The sequence below is a fragment of the Haemaphysalis longicornis genome, unplaced genomic scaffold (assembly GCF_048455015.1).
Source record: "Haemaphysalis longicornis isolate Haplotype H1 unplaced genomic scaffold, Haemaphysalis longicornis Haplotype H1 scaffold_1, whole genome shotgun sequence".
In the NCBI taxonomy this organism is placed as follows: Eukaryota; Metazoa; Arthropoda; class Arachnida; order Ixodida; family Ixodidae; genus Haemaphysalis; species Haemaphysalis longicornis.
The window spans coordinates 188,486,122-188,502,610 of NW_027526203.1; the positions used below are offsets into that span (position 1 = coordinate 188,486,122).

The 16,489-nt window shown below is 48.3% G+C and overlaps 1 protein-coding gene across 2 annotated transcripts in view; it reads left to right on the top strand.

Annotated features, from left to right (window-relative positions):
* Window positions 1–16,489, top strand: part of LOC144167644 (organic cation transporter protein-like) — a 149,983-nt gene that overhangs the window by 117,190 nt on the left and 16,304 nt on the right. The window lies entirely within an intron of this gene.

The window sequence follows — 16,489 nt, forward strand, 5'->3', positions numbered from 1 at the left end:
AAATGCATCCAATGATTGTCTTCAATCGACTAGTTCAGTGGTGCCCTCGGTTTATATTGGTTAGTATATGCATGTAAATACGCATAAAACATAAAGATTGTCCCCTCTCCCATCCTGATTTCCAGCCATCGTTTATATTGTATTCCTCCTCACCGCTCATTTTCAAAGCGCCAAATTTAAACGCCATGTGCCACCTACGTTTTTTCTATTGTCGGTCATTCAAATGTTGAGTACGGAGAGTAAACTTGCCTATCGTTTTAGCCTTTCCAGCGCCTGGTTCTTCATGTATGTAGGTATCTATAGTTTCTATGCATACTAAATCATCAATTGGATGACTCATGCTTGTGTTCATATCGATCGCGGCTTCATCAACTTTCGCCTGCGTAAACTTTCCAGTTCGTGTGTTTCCTGCAATGGTTTCGCACCCCTAGAAACGGTACACTGCCTGGCGAAACTAAAGTGGAAAACAATAACACTTAAACATTCCATGCGTCTCTGCGGGACAACGCTCACGTGGGCGCTTTGAAAATTTAACCTGGCAGAAGCGAATACCATTGACGGAGTTGGGTGGGGCATGCTCAGTTGTTTTCAAAATACTCCACGCACTACATAACCTTTGAAATTGCCTCTCAACTGAGACTGCGGAGTACTTAGCGAAAATTCAGCACATAAAGCAACCCGCCGACGAGAAAGTATCACGACATAATCAAGGCCTTCTGTTCAATTCCGGTCATTTGTATATGCCAAGCTGCACCCGCTGTGCCAAGTGCTCTATTCACTTCTGGCAGTTGCACCGTCCGCCGCCGAAGCCCCTGTTCCCTGCTATTTTCAGAAGGGGGGGGGGGGAGGGAGAAGGGGGCGACAGGTTTGTTATTTTTTCAATTGATCTGTAACCAGCCCTACCAAAGAAGAAATGATTTCCAAGCACGCAGCAATTATGCATACCAGGCACAGAGATGACGTTAGCGAACGAAAGAGAAAGCCCTGCTTTTGGTTTTTTTTTTATCTGGAGAGCCAATTGTGGTGCTATTTTAACCATTATGATACCACTCAAACTCACTTGGCATTTTATAAATCAACAAAATTACGCAGCGCGCTTGCTAGATAATGCAAATATTAGTAAGGCGTCTGCAGTGCTTCTGCCAAAAGTTGAAAGCCACGAGAGAGTGCAGCTTGCCACTTAACTCCAGCGTTGGACACCTATAGTCGGCAAGACGCTGGGCTGGAAGAAACGAATTTGATTTCCCGCGCCAAATATTGATATTTCTAACGCAAAACTGTTGAAACAAACCTTGGTTACGTACGTGCCCACTACACTCAGAGCAATGCAGCAGACGGTAATGACTTGAAGCATTGCTCGACAGAAGGCCCTTAACGACTGTACTGTAAAACGAACAGTCCAGTCATAATTTCCAGCCAGCGCACCGTAACTTTCACATCGTCTCAAATCACAGGGGCAGCAGAAAAAGAAACAAGTGCACTTTTCATAAATAATCTGTTATTATTGGTCGTATTAAACCTTTTGCAGGAGGAGAGTACCTATGTGCTCCACAGCGTCAGCACCGAGGGCTGCAAAATTCATGTAGTTTGCACTAGAATGCTTTTCATGTGAGCACGTTATGTGCTTGATGAGTCGATGCTCCAAGTCCTGCATTTATTTTATTTTTATTCGAGCCCGATTTTTGTTTCAGGGAACATCGTAAGATACCAAAAGGGAGCCAGGAAGCTTACCGCCAAAAATATGCATCACTTACATGGTTTTGTTTTTATTGGGAGTGTAAAACTGTTCCTTGTATGTAGTTCAGGCACAGAAGCACTAATCCTGTATCGATTCCTTATATAATTTATTTCCCGTTCTTGGAAGAATTAATGGCCATTTCGTGAATAAAATTACATTGGGAATACCTTTCACTGCTTCATTGCATAGACTTTGAGCAAGTTTTCCTGCTACGCTGTTTCAAATGGATTTATATTTAAATCTCTTCTTTTAGAAATAAATCGTAATGTAGCGGATCGTTAAAAAGAAGCAAAAAATGTCTTTAATGATAAATATCTCCGCTCAGTCCCAACCTTTCCTATCAAGATTGTAAGGAGGTTACAGATTTCGTGTGACAAAACGAGAGCTGCTTATGTCAGCATCACGAATGTCCAGAATAAGTGGAAAGGCCTGCGGAGATTTCATAAGAGAACATGATCCATCCCCTCCAGTGAAAGTGAATGACCAGCGAAGATAAGGTCACACAGAATTTAGAGCAAAGGTGCAAACTTTTGACCAAAATCGCGCCCGTTCAACGACGTCATTCCATTTCAGTAGATGGTCGGGAATCATGGGGTATACATAAGCGCTCATGGTGGAAAATCGAGACAGTTCACGTTTACTTAAAGCAAGGGGCCTTTAGATGCCTGGAACACATGGAATATTTTGACTTCCCCGGCGTCTGGGAGTCCAAACTATAGTCGGCTTCTCCATTACGACAGAAAATCAAATTGAAAATGTATAACAGCAACTCGTCGAGTTAAGGCAAGTACGGAGCCAAATCAAACCAGCAAGCCCCCAAAGTAACAAATAAACAACAAAATGCGGACACGAGAACTCATCGTGCTACGAAACGCCTCAAACTTTTGCATCAGACTCTGGAAGTCAGTTTTACAGCCGCTGATCGGTTGCCGGACACGAACAATCCACGGCACCCTAGCCATTAACAGCTTCGCTGTAAAAAAAAATGGACGGCACAACGCCACCACCACAACTCCCAGTACCCTACCCTCTCTGCGGCATACTGGAGTTTAAATATCCCGCTTCAAATCGGAGTGTAAATAGCTAAAAAAACGCGAAAACCAGAAGTCGCCATCAGTCAAGATAACAGAGTGAATAACGTCACAATGCATGCAACATCAAAGATATCCTCGCCGCGTTACAGTTTTTCTTGGCTGAAATGCGCTGGATAAAAACGACTTGAAAGGATTTTGTGAAGGTCGGACATCAGGCATGGCCAAGGCTTCTGACGCATGGAAAAAACTCGATGTATTCCGCAGAACGAACTCACTCAATCACCTCCCCTCTACCGGCAACGTGAAACCACTAACCCATATAGATATAATTATTATTTATTACCTAATTATTACTTAATAATTATTGTTTACTTGATAATTAATTAATTCGGTTGTTCAGTTGCTCGTTAATTCAATCACATACGAAGTAATGTGAAACAGAAACGGGCGACAGGCTTTCAACGCAGCATAGTAGTGCATGCTCAAAGCCTAGAGTAGCCTGAGATAATCGGTATCTAATGGCAGAAATGCCAATCTGGAGTTGGACATCTTCCACAGTAACTTCACCGTGTAACAGGATTACACTTGAAGGGTGGCAGTGCTAGGAGAAACGGAATGCCAGTTGAATTGAGTGCTTGTTGCCCCTAGTAGAATGGTAGTGTTATTTTGGATGAGCTGTATTGATCTCCAGCTCGGGGACACAGCCAAGTTGGCTCTCGAAAAAGCTTCATTACAATGATGCCGGAGGATCGAGTCTTCTACTGGTATCTTATCGTCCATACTCGCTCACAAATGAAACTGGTCATTGACCATGAGAGGAGTGTTGCGCAATTATGGAAGACGAGGAGAGCGACCGCTTACTATCATGGCGATCAGGGGCTAGAGGTACCGCGAGTTCGTCGTGTTCAGCGGAAGAGAACACGGAGAAGCACAGCACCCCTACATTTGCAACGTTGTCGGTGAACCACGCCGCGGGACGTAGCCGCAATACCGAGTTCGACGAAGCAGCCGGTGCGGTGCCATTCCGCCCAAGTGAGGAAAATACCATCCCAGACTCGCATGCTCTCGGGGCCAAGCCCAAAAGGCCATCGCGCACGCGCAAAACTCAGATGAAGTCAAGGGATAACAGGTGTCCCGCGTGCAACGACAAGACATTCACCCGTGTGCCAGCGTTACGAAACGAGTGGCTCAGCAGTAAGTCTCTGAAGAAGCGAATTCAAGCACGTGAAAGACAAGCGTCCGCTCGACCGCCTGAAGACAGAAAACGCCGATCCATTGCGACGATACAGATGCAAGTTGTTAAAGCTCAGCCAGTACGCAGAAAGGAACGTCGAAGACGAACAGGAAAAGAAAAGGGCACCACTGACCAGAAGGTTCAGGCTGCATTCCGAACACGATTTGTCCATGCTCACTCGAGGACCAACTTTACTGCATCATTTATAATACAGCCCGACCCAAGCAAAACTTGGGGCCCCGTCCTACCCAAGAAAGAAGGCATCGAGCCTCGAAGCATCGATGGAGAGTAAAGCAGGCGCAAACTGCGATTTGTCGTCTTCAAAGGAATAATACTGGACCACCCATCTATGGCAGAACCTATACTAACATGTTCTAGTATAGCAGAACCTATACTAACCTGTTCTAGTACCTGTTCTATACTAACCTGTACTAACCCACTAGTGTCACCGGCGGGGGTGGGAGTATGTTGTAGAATTATGGAAGACAAGGAGGGCGCCCGCTTAATATCATGGCCATCAGTGGCTAGAGGAGAAGGAAGCTAATAAACCTCGGTCCGGCTCAGCCATGGCCTCGCGTCCGCGTCCCGTTCCATAACAAGGACACAGAAAATAATGGGAGGAGCGGTGAATCAGAAAGGCAGGGAAGTAAAACTAGTGTGACCAGGTTCGCTGCCCTTTTGGCGGTAAAGGGGAATGGTACGGTAAAGAAAGATAGACTAATGGAATCATTGTAAAAATCTATGAAAACGAAAATACAAATTTGTATAAATGAAATACAAAAATAATGCAGTCGATACTGCAATAAAAATAGCCGAACATTTCTTTGTAATGAGAATACTGAACGAAACTGTTCAGATATTTTTCCCTGCGATGACAAATCATATTTTCGATGACATATGACTTCGAATCAACCCTCAATCAGACAACCAGGTCACAAATTTCAACAGGCTGTCGAGTAACCGCTCCTGACACGCCCCCTGAGACATGTGATTCCACGGGGCGCACGTAGCAACGTATCATCGACATTTTCTTCGTGGTGATCTGGGCCTCTTTCTCACTCTGTGCTACAATAACACCGACCCTCTTCTAGCCTCCGTCTGCAGAACGCGCTATTCTGGTAACCATAGTTACTGCCTTTGTTAAACGGTTCACTCGGGGTAGAACATGCAAGAATGTGGTTACCTACGCTACCTCACCCTTCGCAGACCGACCTCCGCTAATACAGCTCTGTGCTTCCTCGTTCGCTACTCTCCTCCTCCACTTTCCTTTTCATCCTTCCGCTATGCATTTCATCCTTGCCCTGTCTTCGCCGTCCATTAATTCTTCGCTGAGCTACGAGTTTGCGCTCTTTCATCCTCCTCTGCGCCAATAAATCGGTCGGTTACGCCAAGGCCAAATGCACGAGCAACCGCTTAGAAGTACACAGAATGTTTTTTGAAGCTGGCTATCAAATGAATTGAGCTGATAGAACAAATAATGCACAGTATTTGAGGCAAGTATGAGCCCTTTATGATGCACGTATAACCTGTAAGCAGTTTTTAAAGATGCCCTTTCATAACATGTAACGGCGACTGCACAGTGCTCATTTTTTTTCCGGCGTGCCTCCTGGCAACAGAGGGTGAGCCGTTTCATTCGACTTGGGCTGTTGACATCTCGTGGCTTGGCCACGTCCCGGCGGTATTATTCAGGTGTCTTCCTGCTCAGTTCAGTGCTAGTTTCAGTACGACCTCAGTGAGCTTTAGGAATAAAGTTGAGTACTGCTTTTGTATTTTTGAAACCTGCACTCGCGGTCTTCTGGTTAGAAGGGAATCTCAAATAATGAGTCACTGGTTACGAAGCCAGCGGATGTCTTGATTTTAAGCTCCTAGGGGCTCTTTCGAAACATATTTGTCTACCTGTTCATGAAATCCTCGTGTTTGTGGCAGGCACTTCGCGCCTGTAACGTGCAATATTCCACCATTTAGGAGAAGCATGGGCCTGTAAATCAGCCTTGCCTGTACAGAAAGCCCTTGCCTTCTGTGGGGAACTTTGTCTGACAGGTTTCAGACCAGCGCACGCGTAATCTTGCTTCTTGTTTGCAACGACACCAATTAGAGATAGATGAACAAGTATATCTATCGCGCACCCCATCGCAAACAATATCAAATGACTTCCCTAGTGACCAGGCAGGCAGATAAGCCGATCATACACCCGCTTCCTTAGCCCTCGTGATATAATAAACCACCCGGGAACCTTACATAGAAAAATAGGCATTTCATGAATCGCGCAAAAGCAAGTTGATTGTATTACGTATGAGGGTTGCTTTGACTGCCTTGCACTTCTCATGGAGAACCGTTGTGTAAAGCAGCTTACGTTTATTTTCTGTTTTCGCTAAACACGGCAAAGGCCAATGCTAACTTGTTTTTCAGTCAGAGTAACTGCTTACAGTGGTCGTGCTAGTCATGCTAGACTGCATGTAGATTGTGTTTGTGTTTGATTACTTCCTTGCATTTACCTTGTACACATGAAAAAAGGGAAGGCGTTGTCTACCTGCAAGACATTTTTGTAACACTTATCGGCTGGCATTTCTCGGCCGCAAAAGTTATCATCACTGCTTTGCAACTTGACTAGGCAGTGTCTCAATTGTTTGCCTTTCAGATGGGCAGTGAGCACAATAATTCGAGCGTTGGCTCTGCTTTATACTCAACTCGAGCTGACCTTTATGCACACAGCACTTAAGGAGCTCGCCTTGTCGTCGTAGCTCGTACGCTATCACAATGTCTAGCGAGTGCCGGAATCAAGCTGCGCAGCGAGATAATAAAAAGAACCCAAAAAGCAAAAACAAATTTGGCGGGCAGAACCGCTGAGTATGGGCAGGTCGCTGTCCATAAAGCTGGTCGTGCTCTTGAACTACGTACTCAAGATACACCTGCGCAAAAACAAGCCTTTTGACTGATTACGTGGGCTGTGAACAGACCGGTGTTTCGTACAACCTGCCTGATAGATGGTTGCGTTTTATATGCTGGACTGGAAAAAGTGCAGGTACCAGGGTGCTCGCAAAACATAGTTTACTTAGGAGAACCCGTTTGAAAGCCCAAGCGGTAGCGTAAAATTCAATCGGTCATTTGTCATGACCCTACTTCCGGTAAAACGCAGCTGCTGCAGGAATAAACCCCGAGCACGATACGCTCATTTGGAACAGGAAATTCACAGCTTCCCCTTGGAGCACTTCACTTCACCCTATTTATGATCGATGGATACGACGCGAGGTTCTGTGAAGTACTGAACAAATGTCACCCTCCCCCTCCCTTCCCCCCCCCAAATTAAAGCTGTAATACTCAACGTGGAAGCTGCCGGAAATGCAGAGCAGTGATTCGCCATAATGGGCTGCGGCACCGTTATCGGCTCAAGGCTACCACCCATCACGCTGTTCGCCTCCCTGTCTAACTCCTCTCTTGATGAATTGAACGGAGGTTTCTTCATTGCAATTCAAATTTCTCTCCTCCGCCGTCCTCGCGCGCCCCCTTCTGGGAACAGCGCGACAAGTAGTTCTGTTCTTTTTGCGCATGCTTTCATCCTGTACATGCCGGCGCCCAACAAACCCATGCGAAAGCAACACCGCAAGAAGAAAAATACCACCCCTCCAGAAGACCCGCTACCAACGGATGATGTTAAAATCGTGCTGCGACCACAAGGAGGCCTCAACCTTACCCAAGTGAACGCAGCCCTTTTGGCCGACACCATCTTCAAGCAGGCCAACCTCACCAACACTCACGAAGACCAAGTCCGAATTAACCAGAGATCGAACTTCATAGTCATCAGCACACCGTTTGAAGCACGCGCCCAACAGTACTTGAATCTACAAACCCTTCCATGGAACAACACCAACTACGCCTTGGCCAACCATATCCCTCCGCCCAGTACAACCGTAACAGGGGCACTCTTTCAAGTACCCCCCAGCGATGATGACACCACCATTATGGACAGTCTCGTCCAGTGCAATCCTACCATCACCGTCCTTGAGGCAAAACGAATCTGTGGCACAGGAATCGTTCAAGTGCTCTTTCTCGGCCCATTAATCTCCTTCTGGGTCCGCTACCGTGCCGTCATCCTCCGGTGTTACCCTTTCAAGCGGAAGTCGGAGGCCTGCTTGGCCTGCTGGAAGCCAGGCCACAGGCGTGACGTATGTCCCAACCCTTCCCCACAACCTCACTGCACCACTTGCGGAGCTCCAGGCCCCATACCCGACCATCCCTGCAAACCCAAGTGCATCCTCTGCGGCGACGCCCACGTCACCGGAGCGGCTGGATGCCCCAAACGGTTCCAGCCACGCCGCAAGACCCCCGCCACAAACCAGCAGACCACCACTACTCTACCACCTGGGAATCCCAGCACTGCAGCCTATCCACCCCTCAAGCCCTTCCACAACAAGTCCTACAGCCAGGCTGCCCAGAGCTCGGCAAGTGCCCAGGGCCTGCTCTCTCCCCCACCCTCTCCACAATGCACAACACAACAATGGCAAGATGAGATGGCGGCACTCCGCCGAGAAATGCAAACGCTCCGCCACACAATCACCCTGCTACGCCAGGAAAACGAACGCCTCACACGCGAAAACGCCCAACTCAAACAGCAAGTCTCCCTCAACAATCCGCAGCCCCCCGCTCTCAATGACTCGTCGCAATCTCCCCCCCTCAAAAGACGGGCATCCGCTCCAACTAACACACCACCGGCCCCGGTAACGCATGACGCGATTACGTCCCTACGCACAGAAGTAGAGTCCGCTTTTACCGCCCTAAAAAATCAGACCGCGGAACAAATCAAAGCCATCCAAGTCACTGTGTTCGACCTTAACCAAGAAATGCTGAACTGGATGCAGGCAGCCATTCTGCAGCCCGTCCCACCTCCCTCAGCTCATACCCCACTAGATGCTCCAATAGAACATAGCGAAGAATTCTAAGCCGCAAATTATATGGCAATGGAATTGCAGAGGGTACAGAACCAAACGCTCTAACCTCCAGGCATTCCTCACCACACTCGACGAAACACCACTCCTCATAGCGCTACAAGAAACACACACGCCAACCAAACTTCTCAATTACAGAGCACATCAGGATACTCGATTCCCCCAACTAAGCACTCTCGTACACAGGAATACAGCCACCCAACAACACAGGCTCAACTCTGACATCCCTCATGTATTCATTACTCTTTTACCCCCCAAACCAACTAGCACCTACTTACACGTCTTGAAGGTCTACAGCCCACCCAAATCCACCTATACTAATTTCAAAGCGCTATTCCAACAAGCCATACACCATTCCAAAGCCCAGCCACTACTCATTCTGGGCGACTTCAACGCGCCACATATAGCATGGGGATACACACGCACCACCCGAAAGGGTAGAATACTATGGGAAGTTATACAGGAACTCCAACTCACAATGCATAACGACCCTTAACAGCCCACCAGATTATGCAATAGCGTGCAAAAGGACACAGCTCCTGACCTAACCATAACGAAAAACATATCCAACGCCACATGGAACCCACTTCCACAATCCCTAGGAAGTGACCACTTCATCACTCAAACACAAATTATCTGTAGCACTCATACACGCCCCCCACGAAAACAACACACCATTACCAACTGGGACCAATTCCGAATCAACAGTCTAGACATCCCGCCCCCTAACACAGAAAGTGAGCTCGAAACATGGATAACATCTATCCTACACGCCAAAGAACAGAGTACGTCTCTCATCGACCCCAAAATCCCCACCCCATACGTTGACCCTCACATTATTCACCTATGGGAAGCTTATTGCAGCATCGAAAAACGATGGCGTAAGCACAAACAAAAAGAGCACTCAAACTCAAACTAGCACACCTCCGAACACAAATAGAACAGCATGCCCAAACTCTCGCGCGATCGAATTGGACCTCCCTCTGCGACGACCTCAAAGGACAGCTCTCAACCAGAAAGGCATGGTAGATACTTCGTAGCCTCATAGACCCCAATAACCCCAAACAACAATCACAACACCGCACAACCCAATTAATCCATTCGCTCCAAACACCCCCGGAAGAAACCATAAAAACACTGAAGGACTTGTACATCCCGCAACCGCTACCCGCAAATCCCACTTGAACTTGCTACATGGGAGCACCAAATGCAGCCCTCGATTCCATTATAACTATAGAGGAAGTGAAATCGGCCATATCAACCCTACGCCGGCACACAGCCCCGGGCCACGATAAAGTAACAAATACGATACTTAGACATCTCAATGACGATCTCATCACGCAGCTTACCGATTACTATAACCAACACTGGACGTCAGGCACCCATCCAGCAGCCTGGAAACACTCGGACATCACGCTAATACCTAAACCGGGTAAACCATCCTCTATACACAACCTCCGCCCCATATCTTTGACCTCCTGCATTGGAAAATTGCTAGAGCACGTCATCTACAACCGTATTTCCCACTATCTAGAATCTAACAACCTATATCCTCTCAATATGTTAGGCGTCCGCCCCGCCCTCTCCACACAGGATGCCCTTTTACAATTCCACCACGACTTAATAAAACACCCACCTGCCAAAGATAACTCTGCGGTACTCTCACTTGACCTGGAAAAGGCTTTTGACCACTTATCACATGAGGCAATCCTCGCAGCCATCAGCAACCTCGGACTGGGAACCCGATTTTATATCTATATCCACAACTTCCTTTGCCAACGCACAGCCGCTATCAAACTCGGCCCCATACAATCCATGCCTTTCCAAATGCCTAATCGCGGGTCTCCCCAAGGGGCAGTTCTCTCACCCCTACTTTTTAATATTACTCTCATTCCACTCGCTCCCCAACTCCTCAATATCCCCGCACTTCGCAGCACCATTTACGCAGATGATATCACCCTATGGGTGACACGTGGCAGTGATAACCAGATAGAAGACACCTTACAAGCTGGGCTTGACCACATCCTCACACACATCACCCCTCTTGGCCTAACATGCTCGCCCACCAAATCTGCCCTACTTATCATGACACCTCCCAAAACCCGCCCTTCCCCCCAACCGTCAATACGACTATTTGCGAATGAAAACCCCATCCCCCACACTCACGAGTTAAGAATCTTGGGGCTTACTATCACACACAACAGATCTACACTCCCCACACTCAAGTACATTAAGAAATACACAGCCCAAACTATCCACCTCATTAAACGGGTCTCCAACCGCCATCATGGCTTAACAGAACTGGACCGACTACGTTTATTACACAGCTTTATGATCAGCCGCATACTCTACCACCTCCCCTACATGCATATCACAAACACTCAAACAAACGCCCTGGATGCCATGATCCGCAAAGCATATCGCGCGGCCTTGCTCCTTCCTCCCGGGGCTCCTACCAATCGCCTTATGTCACTAGGCATCCATAACACCATCCCTGAAATCCTTGAGGCCCACCGGACAGCCCAACTCGCCAGACTCTCCACCACACCCACGGGCCATTACATACTCCAAATCACAGGTCATACACCCCTCACAACATCCACTACCCCCCAACCTATTCCACGCAACATCCGAGCTCTCATCCGCATCAAACCGCTTCCCCGTCACATGCACCCCATATTTCATTCCAACCGCCGAGCAGCTCGTGCAAGTCATCATGCAAAACTCCACCCCCCTGACAAACACACCCTATACGTAGATGCAGCCAAATACCCACATAAACCGGCCTATGCCCTCGCGTTTACCGGACCTGACATCAATGTCCCGACACACACTGCCACCATCTCCACCTCATGTGCAACTACGGCGGAGGAAGCGGCCATTGCCCTTGCGCTCTCCCAAAGCCCCACCCCAATCACCGTCCTATCAGACTCGCAGCAGGCCATCCGGCACTTCTCTAAAGGCTTTATATCCCCCGTAGCCCTCACAATTCTTCTCCAAAGCCCCCCGACCGACCCTGTGCAACTGGTGTGGACCCCGGCCCACACCGGCATAGGTGCTAACGAGGCAGCGAATGCACACGCTCGAGCTCTTACTTCCCCGGGCCGCTGTTTCTCGTACACCTATACACGGGCCTCCCGAGACCGAGACCTCCGAGTCTCTCCTCAGTTTCAGGGAAATTACCCTTCATTACCGCCTCCTCCGCCGTACTCTCCCACCCCCCCATCCACACCTATCCCCCGAGGCTGCCCACATGTGGCGGATACTCCAAACGCACACGTTCCCTCATCGTACTCAACTAATACATACACATCCACATCAATTCCACACACCCCACTGCCCCAAGTGCAGTCAGCTGGATACTCTGTATCACTCTCTTTGCGAATGTCCTGCTGACCCATATTCCCCACTCCCCTCCTCATTCCACTGGGAGCAGGCCCTGGGCAGCTCCGAGGAGTCCAGCCAAGTGCTGGTCACCTGCCGAGCTCTGGCGGTCGCGGCGGACCTCTGGTCCTCCGCCACGCTCCCTCGCTAACCCGGTTTTCTTTTCTTTTTTAATAAAGTTTTGTTCTCTCTCTTACTGCGCAGTTTGGAACGCGTCGTTTTTGGCGGCCACTTTTTTCGCCTGCTATCGTAAAAACCAACCCAACGGCTGTTCCTGACTAAATGGACGCGGGGGCTCCATGTTACATGCACAGATTTTGCCTCACATGTACCTGCAATTTTCTTTGCGCTAAACAGCGGGGCGATGTATGACAGGCGCCAGCAGTTCAGGAGTTTCGAACAGTTATGACTATATAAACCGCTTGCTTTTCGAAGCCTCAGTTGGGGTCCATCATGCCGTGACCCCGTGGGGCTGTACTTGGGTCCATTTTCTCGCTGCATCGCCTGATTCCGGCCGTCGCTAGACATTGCGACAGCGAACGAGCTACGACAACAAGGCGAGCTCCTAAAGTGCTCCATACTTAAAACAACTTGTTGCATGCTTTCATATAGCCCATCAGCAAAAAGCAGAAAGAAACACTAGGTGGGTGGTCAATTCCCATTGGCTTACGCTGCGTTCCATAGCACGTTTGTAACGACGAAAGCACGAAAAACTCGTGCGCATCATAAATCTCGTCCGACGTCTTGTTTGGCCTTCAGCTTTTTAGGAAGCAGTGTCGCAGCCGCATAGATAGAGATCCTGCAACAAATAATTACGATGACTCTGCTGTCGAGTATGGTCGATATGGGTAGAAGGGTCGACGAAAAATATATCCAAAAGAAACGGTTTCCACAATGACTATGCTGAAGGATCCTGTGCAACGTTTTCGCATAGTACTTTCACTGAACTAATTATCGTACACCACGGTATCTTGTTGCGTAAAGATCAGCAAGACCGGCAGCCGCTCTGCTAAGGCAATTTCTTTTCATAAGGTTCCCATGACTTTGCTACGGGTCAGTGGCTCAAAGCTATACTCCTAGGATAAGCGCAGTGCTTACTGCCGGCATTGACTGGTGACTCCTAGCATACCCAACTTTGTCAGTTTTTGGGCTTATAAGACAGCTTATATATATGCTTATGTTATTTGAGTTGTTTTTATAAGCCAACACATTTGAGTTTGTTTGGGGATTTTAACACTGGTCTCCATAGCAGGTGCATTCTGCGATACCGCTGCATTGAGTCCGCACGTTGCCAGTGTAGGAAGCAATGGTAAACCAATGCGTGCCGTGTGACAAGTGAACGTGGTGGCACGTGAGTACTACAGGCACACCTAAGCCTCACGAAGTCTGATTTTACGGAAGCTGTGGCGTGTGTCACCATTGTGCCGGTTGAAATATTTCGCATCCAAATAAAAAGAAACGAACGCGAAGAAATAGTCGCTATTACTATGTAGCTATAAAGAAGTCGATAACTATCGCAAGGTCAACAACTTAATAGCCCCGATAATTTTTTGCATTTACGGATCGCTTTTTGCGCTTTATTTGTATTTACAAGCAGGGGTTTGAAGCTGCACACCATAAAGCTTATGACATATAAGAAAAAAAATTACACGTACTCTATTATAAATCAACACGGCGTGAGACTGGGAATTGTAGATTTACTGCGTCTCGTTTCGTGGACACTGCATAGGGATTCGCACAGTGTTCTATTATGCTCCATATTGTGTGCTGCTGATAGGTTGGAGCCAATGCCTTAAAATGTCGAAATCGCCGCGCTCATATCGCGTTCATTATCACAGCACATGTATTAAAAATCGGATGCAAAAAAAATCGCGCCAATCCACCCCGTGAATGTGGTTGGAAAGCAAAGCTGTAGACGGCACCCATAACAATTACCCATGTGACGTAACTTAAATTCCCTCACATCGCTCTACATATAGAAAACCAGAGAGAAGTGAAATGCACTTAACCACACCATTTATTACTTCAAAGAGATATTCTTGTTAAGGTTAAATCAATGCATGAAGCCTGAACGGTGTTTGTTTGAGTTGTATTGGTGTAGCTCAAGAGTGGAAACTTTTTTTTATAAAAGTAAAGTAAGCTCCAACCCGGTGTTAGACGATCTGTCTTCTCCGTCTCTGCGCCGCGGACGGAGGCGACGAGATTTGGGGCAGAGAAGGAGGAGGAGGAAGAAATACTTCTGTTCAGATTTCTGAACTGCCCAGAGTGCAGCCCTGGGGAGTGAGTCTTCTGTGGAGCCCATATGCAGTCCGCGCGGCCTATGGTCTGTACACCCGCTGAAGCTGGGTAGGTAGAGAGGGCCTGGACAGCAGTATCTCTTATTGCTCTTGTTGGGTAGTTGACGGAAGGAGAGGAGGGTGCTCAGGGCTAAAGTCGCACACCCCGATTACGGGGCGGAGTGTTCCTACTTCTGAGCAAAATTTACATTCAGCGTCGTAGCTATTCGGATACATGAAGTGAAGACGCGTAGGTTGTGGGAAGGAGCCCCGACTGTATGAGGCGTAGGGTAGTTTGTTGTTCTCTGGAAAGGGCAGGGTAAGGCGAAGGTACGGTCTGACTCAGAAGGCGATAATGGTGGGTTATCTTCCTGAACGTGACAAGCTGGTGACTGTCCTCGGGCAGCTCCATAGCACGGGAGGTAAAAGCGCAGGCTTGTTGGGTGGGCGTATTTGTTGCCCTCCATTGAAGCGTGAGCGGATGCCCAGATGAGCTGAATGGAACCGTTTGGGGAGTGGTTTTTTTCACACGCACAGGGCAGGTTAGGACACCAAACCCTACTGGTAATTCCAGTAGGCTTGCTGGGAATCGATGACTACCCTCCGAACCCCTGGTTGAGCGAGAGCCAAGGTGATGGCTGCCTCTTCTGCTGCCGCCATTTCTTGGGTCCTAAGCGAGGTACACGCAAGGAGGTTGGTTCTGGTGGTAGCCACGATGATGGCGTATTGCCGCCCTCGATGTTTGGAGGCGTCTGTGTAGATAACTGCATGATCCCCACCGAGGGTGGTGGTTAGCGCTTGAGCCAGTGCTTTTCGGTGACCCTCGTCATGTGAGGGGTTCATATTTCTAAGCAAAAGGAGCATCTTTAGTTTTAGTCGCCAAGAGTCTGGGAGTACGTCAAGCGGAGTGATATTCTGGGCTGCCCAGCCAATCTGGTGAAGCATGCGGTTACCCATCGCAGTTCTGAGTCGGACCTTCTGGTTGGAAAGATGGCCTTCTATCAGCTCTTTTACCGTGTTGTGTAGCCCCGTGCTAGCAGCCTCTGTGTGGACGCACTCATGAGAAGAACAATGGCCGGACCTTCTGGTTGGAAAGATGGCCTTCTATCAGCTCTTCCACCGTGTTGTGTAGCCCCGTGCTAGCAGCCTCTGTGTGGACGCACTCATGAGAAGACGAATGGCCTGCTCGACGGTATTCTAATCATTATATAAAGCATCTCTATGCCTTCCTTGTCGAGAAGACAGGGGGTTGACATAAGTAACTCTCGAGAGGACAAAAGCTTCAGTTAATCGAAAGGTACCGGATTCCGTTAGGCCTAGCTTCTTGGTGGCAACTCGCCTGATCATGTGTATGATTTGATTAATGCTGTTTTTGGGGCGCTGCAAGGAGACGTCACTCTTGGTGTTAGCCTCGAGATGTAGGCTCAGGATCTTGATGCTGGGGCTTGGAGTGATGGCCTGGCCATCAAGGAGTATTTGAATGTATTCCTTGATTTGGCGTGAGGGCGAACGACAAGGAGCTGTAAGTGTTTACGTGAACACTGGAGGCCACACGCTCTAGCACATTGGCTTACTAGAAGTGAGATGCCATGCATTGGTGTGAGCTTCCTTGAATTTTTTAAACTCTAATCCCATGAGAAAAGTGCGCACAGGGCCACTAGATGGGCGTGAGTGGTCGCGTAACGCTTTCAAGTGGCATTCAGCGAGAACGCAGAGGGTAAACCCGTAGATGTGCTTGGTGAGTACACCCCCTTTCTTCCCAGTCTTCGCGTGGGCTCGTAGCTAAATCGGTAAGACAACGGGCTCTCGCTTTGTTAGTCTATTTGTTCCAGGTTCGATTCCCGGCGGTGCCAGTATTCTTTTATTTGTTCGCTGGAGTT